General features: G+C 46.7%; 1 protein-coding gene across 7 annotated transcripts in view; it reads right to left on the bottom strand.

The window, feature by feature from the left end:
- The window catches only part of GGACT (gamma-glutamylamine cyclotransferase), a 45,626-nt gene that overhangs the window by 14,073 nt on the left and 19,169 nt on the right, over positions 1-12,384 (bottom strand). For 2 of the 7 annotated variants that reach the window (XM_006141519.2, XM_006141518.3), the window contains exon 2: positions 948-1,002. The exons of 3 other annotated variants lie outside the window; for them this stretch is intronic. The gene's annotated coding sequence lies outside the window, so the exon portion shown is untranslated. Of the gene's footprint in view, positions 1-947; positions 1,003-10,593; positions 10,693-12,384 lie in introns of those variants that run through there. 2 more of the 7 variants (XM_006141517.3, XM_006141523.3) reach the window with 2 other exon arrangements.

The following is a 12,384-nucleotide window of genomic DNA, read 5'->3' as shown; positions in this document are numbered from 1 at the left end:
TGCTTCCACTACTTAGCAACTGTAGGTCTTTGGGAAAGTTCAAGTCTTTGAGCTTCCATTTCCTCCTATTTAAAACTGGGCTCATCATATTTTCTGAAGAGCTAATCTCTACTGACTGCTGACTATGTGGCAGGCATAAGCTCCTGCACTCTCATTCCCATGTTCATTCAATCCTTCCTTATCCTGCTCCTTCCTTAGGTCTCTACCCCAACTGCTTTCTTCACTAAGATCTTAGGAAAACATCTGTAGTTATAGTCTTCCCAGTGAAGCCCCTTTAAAAAAATTAAAATGGGTGCCAGCAGATGGCATAGCAGTTAAGTCATTCAACTTCCACATGGTTGACTGCAGTTCAAGTCCCAGACCCAGAGGCTTGAAACTCATGCTGGGCATGTATGTGTGCATGCCCAAAATCCTGGGAGGAGAGTGGAGAAGGGATTGTGGTATTCCGTCTCCCCAGGGGGGTTATTTCTCTCTCTCTCTCTCCAGCAAGTGCATGTACCCTAAGGCAAAAACCTCTAAAAAACAAAAGAAGTCCAAATGAACACATTGTAAGTGGGAGAGGGAATGAAGCCATATCAAGCAGTGGTTGTGTCCTTAATGATTTTTCAGAACAAAGAATGTTTGGGAAGGTAATATTACATAGAAATGATCGTGATTGGGCGATAGAATATTAATTCTGACTCTAGAAAATCAGTTCAGTAACTTTCTCCTGCAACATATAAGAGCTTATTTCCTTAAAAGAAAACCAGGCAATAAAAGCCATTTTTTTCTAGGAAGCAATTCGGCCTGTTACAGTGACCAAATTATTCTTTTGTACATTTTATCTATCAGATTCAGTAAGTACATCCCTTATAATGTACAATTGGTTTGACAATATTACTTATACAATAAAAAAGAAAACTATTACTCTGCATTTCTGGCTTCTTTCATAAGAAAAACATCATTACCTTTCCGACTGTGTTCTGAACAACAAACACAGATCCTTCAGGAAGAAACTTATCCCTGTGGGGATTGAGAAAGGATCAGAGTTAAGCACAGAAACAAGCAATTAATTCCCATTAGAGGATTAAGGTCCTCGTGTTCACTTTGAATCAGAAAAGCAAATTCTGACTAAAATGGTGTACAGCCAAGAGGTTACTTGTCAAAGTTAATAAGGTGGAGAATTGCGGAGCGACCCAGAATGCACACCAGCAGCTGAGCAGCCATGGGACACAGCAGCAAACAGAAGGCAGGATCGGGTATCCATGGGACAAGGTGCCTCTTCTCTTCCAGACACTGTGGACATGTTAGGGAGAGCCCGGTTGTGCCAGCGGGTGCTGTCCTAACTCTACGAGAAGTAGTCTGTGAAAAGAAGGCTGCAAGCATGCTCCAGCCATTACGTCACCATCCCCCATGTGTGGCTTTCCTTATAGCATTCTTCATTTAAAAAAAAAATTTGTTACAGGGCACATGCACTTGCTGGAGAGACAAAGAGATGGAACGTGAGAAATCACCTCCCAGGGGGATGATGGCCTTGCCACAATCCCTCCTCACCAATTCTCCTCTGGGGATTTTGGGCATGCACACGCACAAACACACACACACACACACACACACACACACACACACACACATATACACGTGCCTGGCATGTGTTTCAAGCCTCCGGGTCTGGGACTCAAACCGCAGTGGGCCATGTGGGAGTCCAGCAACATAACCATTACGCCATCTACTGGTCCCTTTTTTTTTGAGATTTTTTTTTTATAGGGTATGTGTGCTCACTGGAGAGACAAAGAGAAAGTGAGAAATCACACCCTCCTCCCCTGAGGGGGATGGCCATGCCACAATCCCTTCTCCTCCATTCTCCTCTTGGGATCTTGGGCACGCACACACATGGTGTTCTGTGTGAGTTTTAAACCATTGGGTCTACACCTCTAACCACGGTCAGTCATGTGGGAGTCCAGCACATTCATCACTATACCACCTGCTGGCCTTTCTTATAGCGTTTTATTAACACAGACTCAATGACACACACATGAAATACTGATGTTTAGTCTGGAGACTGTCACTTCTGCATTCTAGAGCCAATTCTAAGTAAGCATACGCAACACCTCTGTATGACAGGCGGGAGGCCTGTGTCAGGACTTGAGCACCCTCTGTGCAGGAACCCAAGGGCCCAAAGCCAAATCTTTGTCCTAAATCCAACTAGCTGGGAATACTGTGCCCATCGGGGGTCAACGCAGAGGTGGAACAGGTTCAGACAGTCTCTCCAAAAGTCTGAGCTCAGCAAAATCTGGTTAGTTTAACACTGCCATTATTGAAGAAAACTAAACACTCATGAAGTGCTGTCCATCTGGTCTGGCGCGGCCCGAGACGCCTGTCACTTACTCAGCAGTTTTCTTTCTTGAAACACAGTCTGTCTATAGTTTCATATTTCATCACTGAAGCAGAAAAGGAAAGTGATGACGAGTCCTTTGCATAATTGCTGGCTTTTTCCTTAGCCACCTGGTGGCAAGAGTGTAAAAGGCAGGCTTCGACTTAGGAGTGGATGATGGCGGTCTACAAGTTGCAACTATTGCACAAGCTTCATCCATGCTCCCAAACGCACGTGCCCTCACCCGCGAACCCAAGGAAAGAGCTCACGCTGAACTCCTCCAACTAACTTACAAAGGGGTTTGAAATGGACATCGGCCTCTGACGTAAAAACAACCTAACGACACAAGGACGTGTTAGGAAAATGTGATGCCATCGCTTCAGACTCTCCTCAGCGTGATAAATCAAACCACCAGGCACTGTCTGCCTGTTATTGGGGAAGATTTAGAAAGAACCGGAGTGAAATGACTGGCCCTGGGCAGTGGGAGGCCCAAGCCCGCTGGCCCCCACGCTCACTGGTGGAGGGAATGTCATTTCAGAATCAGAAACGCCTGGCCCCCAGATGTGCCCGGCAGAGCTTGTCCTGTGCTGTGTCAGTTTGCTCTCACCTCCCAACATCCTGCATCAAAGCCGTGCTGGGCACAGCGATGCCCTGTCACGACTGGATATCGGTGTCCCCAAACCCACCGCTGCCTAGTGGTGTGACCACCGCAGCCGGTCCTGAGCAGGGGCCTGCTGCGGGCCTGAGCGGGGGCGTCTGCGGCTGCGTGCGGACGGTGGAGAGGCTCGCTCACTTCACAGAAACCTCCTTGCATCGCCATCGAGCGTCCCCCGACTCCCCCCCGCCCCCAGCCGTAACACTGTTTCCCCTGGGGAAAACCCCGCGCCTGCTATAGTTACACATTAGTTCTTCAGAAGTTTCTCAGAACTGTAGGAAACAGGTGAAAAAACAAGCTGCCTTGAACTTTACACTTGAGCCTGGCCTGCAAGCACGCGGCGTGCCCCGAAGGTCACTCTCCCTGGTGCTTTGGGGGCGCCTGCCGGGGGGCCCGGGCCGCATCCTGTTGGTGCTTTGAAGCTCCCAGTGAGTTGCTCACTCGTGGCCTTCTTGCGAAGGCCAGGCTTCCTGCCCCAGCAGCCCCCTCCAATCCTGGCTGCTCACGGCGTCTTTCTCACCTTAGCCACCCCACTGCCTTTGAAACCAGAGGTGGAGACTGGCCTGCCACAGGACTGTGAGGTCACCTGCCCCATCACCTGGACCCATCCTACAAGCCTGTACACCGGCTGTGCTTTCCATGCCACGTCCCTTTAAAGAAGCCCATGTTACTCTCTTTGAAAGTTCAGTGACATGGCCTTTCCTGTGACCTTTCCACACCCTGCACCTCCTGGGGATGATGGTGACGAGAAGATGGAGAGTCCTGGGTGCCTCCAGTAGCCGATAGCACTGGGGAAGCGCCCAACCACCAGGCCTGCCAGGGCCTGGCCCCAAACTCAACGCAGCTACCTGCAGGCTCCTGGAGGACCAGGCGACAAGGCCAATAAGACTGACCCCAAAGAGCTGGCCCCTCAGAGCCCACCACCTGTGGGCATCCCCTGGCAGCTGTACCTGTGCAGGTGTGGATGGGAGAAAGGTGACCACTGGGTGGCCTGCACTTCCATTCTCGGATGGGACCCTTCCCATTTCCCAGATGAGGAAACGGAGACAGAGGTCATGGCTGACACAGGGAAGGGGACCAGGCTGGCTTCAGAGCCCTCGCACCTCCCTCCTGACCTCCTACCGGCCCCTGGAGGGGGCATGCTATTACAGGGCAGGCAGCAACTCCCTGTACCACTAGCCTCTAGCGGTAGGTCTGAGGGTCCCTGGCGATGACAGGGCACCCCCTGAGCTGTCTGCTGGCAGTGCCACTGTCCTCTTTCCTTTGTCTCCTTTTATGAGAGAAAAGAGAGATACAAAAGGGGTGGGGGGGGCCTCCCTTGGGGGGATGAGGGTAGGATGAGGGAACAGTACAGGCCGGCACCCCAACAGGTGTTCATGCTGCAACCACCCCAGCCTCAGCCGGCCAGGGCCACAAGACACACGTATGTCCATGTGTATGGGGAGACCTTGGGACGTGAACCTGGGACCCGCCCAGGTGGTCTCGGCATTGCTGCAGCTCTATGGTTGCCTGGAGACAGATACTCTTGACGGGGTCTTGCAGTTGTGGGGTCCCCCCCTTGGCCTCCCAAACAGCCTGGACTACAGGCACGTGCACCTATGCCCAGCACATGCAGGTTGGCCACCCACGCAGACCCAGCCTCCAAGTGGTGGTAGCTGGGCCTCCACATCTTCATTTTTTCTTTTTCATATTTATGTCTTCCATGAGGGTGCACAGGTCAAAGAGACAGACAGACAACATCCCCAACAGGGTCTTAATGCTGCCATTCACACCAAGCCTCAGCCATCCCGGTCATGGGCAGGCATGTGCCTGGCACACCCACGGTCTCTAGACCCAAACCCAGAGCCTCCCATGAGAAGCTTCCTTCAGAGCACTGTGTTTTACCACTGTGCTTCTGGTCTCTAGCTAGGATTTCTACAAGCCTTTCCAAACTGCTCTCAAACAGATTTGTGGTGGCCTTCCTTAAACTCAGTCACTTTCTGGAACCCAACATGCAATTAAAGAAAACCAGAAAGAGGCTTCTCTGTGCTCGTGCCCTGAGTTGGCTGGAAGGAGGCAGGTCAGGGCAGCAGCCCGGGGCTGTGGGTGGGGGACGGGGCTCCGCAGCCAGGCACTGGGCCTTTCTCACCCCAGAGCCCCAGCCACACTGGCCGCGACGACGCAGGGGTTCCCCACAGCTGGCTAGAGCATGGTCTGGTTGCATCTGGAAGTAGCAATATCTTGGCCAGCTGGGTTTGTAAGAGAAATGACTGTTAGCATATTTAACAAGCAGGCTTTCGAAGACAGTTGGAGATTATATTAACTGAATATAGTTTTCATATGACTGTTCTGCTTTCTCAGAAATGGAGAGTTTGGGATGAGACTTTAAGGAGAAGCTTGAAGAAGGGCTGGGCGGAGGCCCAGTGGTGAGACCTGATGCGCTGTGAGGCTGGTTCACCTGGGAAGGTTTCAGGTTCCGGGTCCATAACTGACACCTCCAGTGCTCCGCCTACGTGAGCCCAGGATGCAGGGGGCTGAGGCCAGGGGCACTATGGTGCCGGGGCCCTGTGGGGGGCACCGCCTTTCTGTCTCCCTTTCCTCTCACTCATGGAAGAAATAAACTTTAAAAGCCAGCAGTGGGACCAGCAGATGGCATAATGGTTATGTCATTGGACTCTCACGTAGTTGATTGCAGTTCAAATCCTGAACCTGGTGGCTTGAGACTCATGGCGAGCATGTGTGCGTGCGTGCCCAGGATCCTGGGAGGAGTACAGAGGAGAAGGGGTGGTGGCATGGCCATTACCCGCCGGGGTGGGGGGTTTGATTTCTCATTTTCTGTCTCTCTGGTGAGTGCATGTACCCTATAGCAAAAATCTCCCTAAAAAAAAATAAAGCAGCAGCAACAGTACAGAAAATTTAAAAATATTGCACAAAGCCATTTCCTTCTTGAGACAGTTTGCTAACAAAGTATTCTAGAAAGATAAGAACATAATACCCGTGCATTCCATAGTAGCTTAACCAGTGGTTGCACTGGGGGGAACGAGTCAGGGACAGAGAGCCCCGAGACTAGAGGTCTAAGCTAGGCTCCTACCAACCATCAGAACTCCCTGGAAGTCTGCCCTCCTGAGCCAAGTCAAGCTAGGCCAAGCCAGGCTGCAACAGGGTTGCGGGGGCTGCAGGTGTGTGCTGTGCTCAGCTACCTGGGGGTACAGGATCAATCCACAGGAGAGCCATCCCCAGAAACTCCACCCAACAGCACAGAATAGACTGTACTAATCATCTTGAGTTGACCAAAGTTTTTTTTGAAGAATTATGTATTTATTTATTATTATTTTCATTTATTTTATTTTATTTTATTTTGGAGAGGTTTTTTTTACAATAGGGCACGTGCGTTCGCCAGAAAGACAGAGAGATAGAAAACGAGAAATCAACCCCCAGGGGGATGGCCATGCCACAATCTCATCTCCTCCATTCTCCTCTCGGGATCTTGGGCACGCACGCACATGTGCTCAATGTGAGTTTAAGCCACTGGGTCCGGGACTTGAACCGCGATCAACTACATGGAAGTCCAGCGACATAGCCATTACGCCAACCGTTGGTCTCTATTTATTTATTTATTTATTTATTTAAATTTGACCAGACAGAGAGAGAAAGAGAATGTGAGAAAGCAAGTTGCTGGGTCTGAGACTCTAACCACTTGGCCACGTGGGAGTTCAGTGCCTTACCTACCATGCCACCTGCTAGCCCTAGAGCTGGTCAAAGTATTAATACTCCAAAAAGTGCTTAGGAAGATGATGCCAGACATACCTGAAGATGTCGAACCCCGTAAAACACTACCTATGCTACAAAAGGAACCCTGAGCACAACTCGGAAGCCACCCCATGGCCCTGGCCGCTCGGCTAGCACAAACAACATAGCATCGTCCTACCCGGGACTCACTGCTGGTTGGCATGCCAGCCCAGGCCCCGTGTCCCACTGCTCAGAAATGTGAAATAGGAGCTGAAAGGAACTGTAAACCCAGCTGGCCACTGAAAACGAAGGAGTGAGATGTCCTGTGGTCACCCACCTTCTGGGCCAACAGCAGTATGCTGGCTCAGAGTCCAAACCCCACTTCCAGCAGAGTTTGGAAATCAGGCTTCGGTTCTTTCAGTTGCAAGAACAGATTTGCCTTCAGAATTACCTTTGTTAAGAATATTATCAAACCAATTTAAATCCCCTGAAAAGATTTGACTACCTGGAGATAATCAGGTAGGCAGGAGGCGGCAGATGAGAGAGAGGACGCAGACCCAAAAATGTTAATTACCTACCCTGGTGCACCAAGGAAATGAGGTATCGCCCCGACACATGACACACATGTGCACATGTGCACACACAATTCCATTTTAGACAGGAAAAACAATAAGCCTTTTACAAATAAAAGCACAAAATTAAGCCTGATGGGTTCCTGACTAATTGCCTCCCCCAGGGCGTTCAAATCCTCTCTGGGCATGCAGAGTTACCCCAAGTTAAAGTCAATTAAAACAGCTGCAAGATAAGCTAAAACTCTGAATTACAAGTCAGAAGGGGACCCAGAGAGGAGAGTAAGGACATATTGTTGAACATGTTATCAAATCCTTTTCATAAAGTAGATCTATTTACGCTCATTCTTCTGAGTTCTAAACACACGTATGGTCCCTGTTTGCTGATGGCAGCCTGACTTCTGAGTCTACAACTTCCAAAAAAGGGCACTGAGCTGAGTGATTGGGGCTTCTAAGGAACGTGGATGCTATGAACTAATTGAATCTGGCCTTATTATATATTAGGCACCTAACCCGCACCCCCCCCCCAAAAAAAAAAAAAAGAAAAAAAGAAACCTGCTTTTAAAACAATATTATACCAGAACCTGCTGACGAAAGCCAGGGCCCAGCCCGAGAGGAGGCTGAAACCAAATGCACTCGTCTTCCTTCTGGGTTTGCAGCGCCAGCCCCTGTAGTATTAGCAGTGAATCCCAGGACCCTAAACATTACTAAAAGGCACGTTTTGTATAGACCCAGCTTTTAAAAAGCACTTAAAATCATGCATGGCCCACTCCTGGGACAGCAAAGTCTCCGTGAAAATGTCAGACTCCGTGGTTATTGCTTTAGAGTATCAGAGAACAGACGCAAGCCACCTTTAGTTTAAGCCCTTTTCCAAGTAAACTAGTTTCAAATGCAATGGAACGATGGCTTTATTTTCGTTAAATAGATGTTTGCTTTCTTTCTTTCTTTCTTTTTTTTTTTAAGTTTACAGCATTCTTTCAATGATGAAAAATAGAACTCACTGAAGTTATCATTATGTTTATTCTGCCATTTTCCTGATTGAATAGCTTAAGCATTTACTAAGGTGTTTGACATTTCTCTTTTGGAAGGCGGAGTTTTGTCATTTCCCTTGGCCAAAACTTTCTTAAAGAACACCCCCCCACCACCACCACCCCAAGCTGTATATGTAAACAGGAAGAGAAAAGCCAAGGGCCATCTCTGTCCTCTGTGGTACCAGCCACAGTGATACTTCCTATGAGACCAGCCTGTGTAAGGATGATGGTAGGGAGCTGGGATTAATAGACTTCACCTCTTATCATAGCGTTCCCCCAAAAGCGGAGAAAATGTGGACACGAGTGCACCAAGATGACATGCATAAGAATGTTCTGGTCAGCACTGTTTGCAACATCCCCACACTGCTCACACTAGACACTACCTGAGTGTCATCAACATCTGTCCGGTTCATGAACCACAGGCATGTTCTGGAGTATCTATGGCAATGAGAATGAACAGACCAACACCACAGATGGCCTCCAGGTGGCAGTGGTGAGTGAGAGGAATCAGACACACCTGCTCACACTAGATGAATGCAGGGACGTCAAAAAGTTCATGGAGAAATGGAATTAAACCTTGAGTTGATTTTGGTACAAAAATATTTTTCTAAAATCCATGCATAGTTTTCCCATAATAGACATTTTCCATGATTTTTCCCATATTTACATGACAGTGAACAGCAGCCCAAGGCACTCAAATAAATAAAGACTATTGAACCTTAAGAAAGATATAGACTCTAATACATCAATTGCTGTGGATTTTTTAAAAAGAATGATTTATTTATCTATTTACCTTTATTTGTTATTTTCTTTATTTGACCAGAGAGAGAGAAAAGGAAAGTGAGAAACTAAGCCAAGTTGCCAGGTCTGGGACCGGACTTGTGACTGGCCGTGAGGGATTCCAGTGCCTTAACCACATGCCACCTGTCACCCTTGTTTTTTTTTTTTTGTTTTTTTTTTTCTAAGGGAGATTTTTGCTATAGGGCACATGTGTTTGCTGGAGAGCCAGAGAGAGCCAGAGAGACAGACAGTGAGAAATCACCCTCCCAGGAAGAATGACCATGCCACAATCCCTTCTCATCCATTCTCCTCTCAGGATCTTGGGCACGCGTGCACATGCACCCAGCGTGAGCTTCAGGTTGCCAGGTCTAGGACTAGGAGTGTATTCACTACCTGGGAGTCCATTATGCTATCTGTTGCTCCCAATTGTTGGGGATTTTAACACATTAATCTCCCCATTAGATAGATCATCTAAACAGTAAATTAAGAGACACTGGAGTTAAATGATACCATAAACCAAATAGACCTGTCATTTATAGAATATATAACCCAGCAAATACACAATACACATATTTTTCAGTGGCACATGGAATTTCCCAAGATTGATCACATAATGGGGCACAAAACAAGTTGCTACAAATTAAAAGGACTAGAAACCATGTCTACCATCTTTTCTGATCAAATGGAATTAAAGTTTAAATACCCAAAAAGTCAGTGATGCAAAAATTCTTTGAGATGAAAAAATTAGATAGACTAAGGAAAAGAGAGAAGACCTAGGTAAATAAAGTAAGAAATGAAAAAGGAGACATTACAATGACTATACAGAAATAAAGATCATTAGTGATTATATTAGCAACTATATGATAAAAAGCTGGAAAACTAAGAAAAAAATAGATCAAATTCTGGACACAGGTGGTATACTTAGATTGAATGAGGAAGATACAGACCCCCAATAGTCTGATAACAAGTACTGAGACTGAGTAAGTAGTCCAACAAAGAAGAGTCCAGGTCCAAATGGTGTTACTAATGAATTGTCCACACCCTTTAGAAAAGAATTGGCACCAGTTCTCCCTAAACTATTCAAAAGATACAAAGACAAGGAATCCTTCCAAATTCATTCTATGAAACCATCACCACCTTCATACCAAAACTAGACAAAGACATAGCAAAAAGAAAGGAAGGAGGAAAGACAGACTACAGCCTAATATCTTTGAGGAACATAGATGTAGGAAGTCTTTAACAAAATATTAACAAATTTAGTCCAACCATACATTAAAAATATTATACACCATAACCAAGTGAACTTGGGATATAGGATATTTTGACATATGCAAAATAATAAATGTAATACATTAGATTAACAGAGAGAAAGACAAAACTTATGTGATTATATTAATTTATGTAGAAAAAGCATTTGAAAAGTCCCTTTATAATTAAGATTCTCTACAAAACAGGTACATTTCTTAACACAATAAAGGCCATATGTGACAAACTCACCGTTAGCATCTTACTGAGTGGGGAAAAGTTGAAAGCTTTTCCTTTCAAAGGTGGAATAAGGGTGTTCACTTTCTCCACTCCTATCCGATATAGTACTGGAAGCCCTGGCCAATGCAATCAAACAAGAGCATGAAATAAAAGACATCTAAGTTGGAAAGGAAAAAGTTAAATTGTCCCTGTTTGTAGAAGATATGATTACATAAATAGAAAAAACTTAAATAATTTACAAAAAAAAAAAACCCTCAGAGGTGATAAATTTAGCAAAGTTGCAGGATACAAAATCAACATACAAGAATTTATAGCATTTTAATACTCCAATAATCAGGAAACTGAGGCAGAAATGAATACATTAATTCTGCACCTCAGCTTCTTTCTCTGTCCAATGAGACCCCAGCTCTTTACCCCCTAAGAGAGTACAAGTGCCCGGCACCACAAGTCCAACACATGGGTTGTTTTGAATAAAATAACAAAGAGAAAAACATTCATTCTGCTCAAAGGTCATTCTTGAGTTCCCTGTTCCAAGAAGGAAACAGAGTCTCAGTGCTTGGGGCTTCTGTGAGGCTATATGGGATCCAAAAGGACTGGGATCTGGATTATTTGCTCAGACTGAGCAATATCCCCAGACTGGGGACCCGAGGCCAGCTCCCCTGGGTGGCCCATTCAACTCCAAACACCATCTTACTTGGGCTGGTCTTCCTGGCCTCACCAGCTACCCATAGCAGGAGCCTAAGCTCACAAACTGGCCCACTGGTGCTCCCAGGATACTCCTTGGGCTCCCTGTCCCCTTATCTTTTCCTGGAACACTCCACGTAAACCTTTCTACCAGAGTCCAGCCTTTCCTTCCACCACAGCTCAGACTGCACCTCCATCACATTCTTCTCTGGTTTTGGGGCATCTGAGAAGACTGGTCACATCCTCTTTTTAGTCATTTTCTCTTCTACGTTTGTTACAGGCAGGTGACACATTTTAACTTCCTCGTTCCCCATAATACAACGTGTAGAGAAAATGAACAAATAAATTGCCTGGTCCCTGGAATTCACAATTAGCCAGTTTGTTTCCTCTATTTTGGTCATAAGAAAGGGCAACAGAATAGTATCTGATATTTAGTTTAAAACTCCCACTGCCAACAGAAAAAGGAGCTATGTCAGGGTCACTGGCTGATTGTCCCTCAGGTGCACTTATTGTAGGTCAGGAAGAAAGGGGGCACTCGATTTCCAGCTGTGGCACAAGTCCTGGCCACAGGTGGCCAATGCTCATGGAGGCAGGAGGGGGAAACAGGGATAAGTGCTGCCCAAGACCAAGCCTAGCAGGGAGTTGGGACATGCAGCCAAAGAACTTTGGTGGGAAGTGGTGTGGGAATGGGTTCTAAGAAAGGTACACCAATGACTACCGTGAACTGTGTTAAAGTGTCACCACCACCCCCCACCCCATCCATAGATTGGAGTCCTAAGTGCCAGGATCTCAGAATGTGACTGTATGTGGAGAGGGTATTTAAAGGGGTGATTAATATAACAGAAGGTCTTTAGGGTGGGCCATATCCAAGTATGACTGGTGTCCTTACCAGAAAAGGCCATTTGGACACAGAGACACCTGGGATGCTCCCACAGTACCCAAGAGGACACAGGAAATAGGTGGCCACCTGCAGGCCACCTAGAGGAGAGCCACCTCAGGAGAAACCAAACCCATCAGCACCTTGACCCTGGAGTTTTAGGCACTAGAACTGTGAGAAAATGTATTTCTGTTGCTCACATTGTCCCATCTATGGCATTTTGTTAGGGCAGCAAAGACACT

This window comes from Tupaia chinensis, unplaced genomic scaffold (genome assembly GCF_000334495.1).
Source record: "Tupaia chinensis unplaced genomic scaffold, TupChi_1.0 Scaffold000057_1, whole genome shotgun sequence".
NCBI classification, from domain to species: domain Eukaryota; kingdom Metazoa; phylum Chordata; class Mammalia; order Scandentia; family Tupaiidae; genus Tupaia; species Tupaia belangeri.
The sequence above is the reverse complement of the archived record's forward strand: the minus strand, read 5'-3'. Positions and strand labels throughout refer to the sequence as shown.